Source organism: Acyrthosiphon pisum, chromosome X, assembly GCF_005508785.2.
Source record: "Acyrthosiphon pisum isolate AL4f chromosome X, pea_aphid_22Mar2018_4r6ur, whole genome shotgun sequence".
NCBI lineage: Eukaryota > Metazoa > Arthropoda > Insecta > Hemiptera > Aphididae > Acyrthosiphon > Acyrthosiphon pisum.
The window spans coordinates 95,244,170-95,246,745 of record NC_042493.1 but is presented as its reverse complement, the minus strand read 5'-3'; positions in this window follow the sequence as shown (position 1 = coordinate 95,246,745).

The following is a 2,576-nucleotide window of genomic DNA, read 5'->3' as shown; positions in this document are numbered from 1 at the left end:
CTGTGGGTGAGTCGTGATAGGATTTTAATATTTCATTAATCAATGTTTTTTGGTATTACAAGAATTGGGTTATAATTTTTTGGTGGTGTGTATCTTTTATAATATAATATTTCATTTTGTAATGTAAATTGTCTAGATTTTCTTTTTATGTTAGTGGGTACCTCTATATTCGACAATGCTTTTATTATGTCATTGCAAAATTGGTCATTTTTTTGTTGTGTTTTAATATCGTGTAAATTATTCAACGCGTCGTTGTCGTCATTAATGGTATTCATAATTTTGATATTGCTAATTGCATTTCTTGATAGCGAGTCAGCGACTTAGTTTTCTTTTCTGTTATGTATTTAATATCGAAGTCGAAGTCCAATAATTTTAATGTTAACCTAGCTATCCTAGCGGTGGGTATTTTTAGGTTCTTATAATATTGTAAGCTTATGTTGTCACAAAATACTGTAAATTTGCGTCCCCATAAATACTCTCGAAAGTATTGGACACCAAAACATAAACCAAGTAACTCGAGGGTGGTGGAAGAGAAAGTCTTTTCTGAATCTAATAACTTTCTAGATGCATATCCTACAGGGCGTAATGTGTTTGTGTCATCGGACTGTTCAATACATGCTCCTAACCTAACCTAATATAGACGCGTCTATTGTCAAATATACGTGTTTATCATCGTTAAAATGTAATAAGAGGGGCTTTGAAGTTAAATAATGTTTTAATTTATTAAACGTTTCTTCGTGTTCGTCAAGCCAAATTTTATTTTTGCCGATTTTTATTAGTTCGGTAAGTGGGTGTGCAATTTTAGTAAATTCTTTAATATGTTTCCTATAGTATGAGCACATGCCGATAAATGATCTAACGTCTTTTATTGTTTTTAGTCCATTAAATTCAGTGATTGCTTTTGGATTTCTGTTTAACGGTCGTATACCAATTGTTGATATGTCGTGTCCTAATAATTCGATTTTATCGTAAAAAAAATTACATTTTTTTGTTTCCAATGAAAAATTCGTTTTGTCAATGATATCAAATGCTACGCGTAAATTAATTATCGCCTTGATCAAAGTTACTGCCATAGGATACTAAATCATCAATGTAAATTATAATAGATTTGTATAAAATATGTGAAAATTATTTATTTAATTCTCTCTGGAATATATACCACTACTATTTTTGAAGCTTTGTGGAAGTCTCGTAAAAGTTAATAAGTTAATACAGAAGTGAATGCAAGTTTGAACTGGTCTTTCTCATCAACAGAAATTTGAAAATAACCACTATTTAAATCTAAAGAACTGAAGTATTTTGATCCTTCTAAAGCTCTGAATAAATCTGCGGTACGAGGTAATGGATATTGATCGCATTCTACTCTATCATTAAGTTCTTTGTAGGATGCTACTAAACGATATGAGCCTATCTCTTTTTTCTTTACAAGGAAAGCTGGGGCGGAAAATTTTGAAACTACTGGTTTTACGATGTTTGCTTTTAAAAGTTTGTCAATTTGACTTTATAATTCTTGACGCTGTTGTGGTGTACTCTATGGGGTGCATTAAATTTTGGTTCTTTATAATTCGGCTTCATTTTGACTTCGCAAGGTTTAATATTAGCGGCTTTTATATTGGAGGTATCTGTAGTAAAAATGTGATTATATTCAGTTAATAGTTGAGTAACTTGGTTGTGTTGTGTTATACTTAATTTTTGGGGAAATAGAAAAGGGTGTGCCCTCAGAATCTGTTAAAGATTGTTTTGTATTTAAGTTTATATAATTTATCCTTTCGATTTCAGGGAATGATTTTTGTGTGTGTGTGTGTTGGAGGGGTCTGTTAGTTCTTTATTTATTTTTGTATAATTATGGGTCGGGACTATTTGTATTTTATTTATATTATTCATTGTATTTTTAGTATCGTTTGTCATTTCTTTAAATTTTATATTTCTATTTAGCGGGATGAGTGTCGGTATTTCTTTTATGTGGATTATATTTTTAGGAATTTTATTGGATTTTGTTGTTGTTGAAGTGCCTGGTATCCAATGAGTATTTTTATTAACGTTATATAACACTATGGGTGACCTATTTCCATAACCATATATTATACCCGTATTATTGTCGTCATTATATATGTAAGTATCATGGTCGTAATAATGTGCAATCGCGGCTAAATCCTCATCTGACCACCAATAATCTGGTAATTCGTTTAGATCTAATAATTGTAGTATCTCTAATATTGAAGTTATTTTATTAATTTTATGGTCATTTAAAGCATTGCAAACGGCGTATATCCCAAAATTCCCATCACTGAGTACGTTTTCTCCTGGTTTGAAAGTAGAGAATATATTATAGGCTTGATCGTTGTATGTACTCGGGTTGTGTGACTTTTATTTTTGTTTCGTTTTTATCATTACTGTTGTCGAGAAAATTATGAATATTATTTATTATATCACAGTGTTCTTTTGATTTCACATTTTGTGATATGTTTTCGTAATTTTTATGGTATATATGTATTTTGATGTTAGTGTTTTGAAATTCTGAATATAATAATTGTTTTACAACGGACCAAATTTAGTTTGTCTAGTCCCGACGCTAA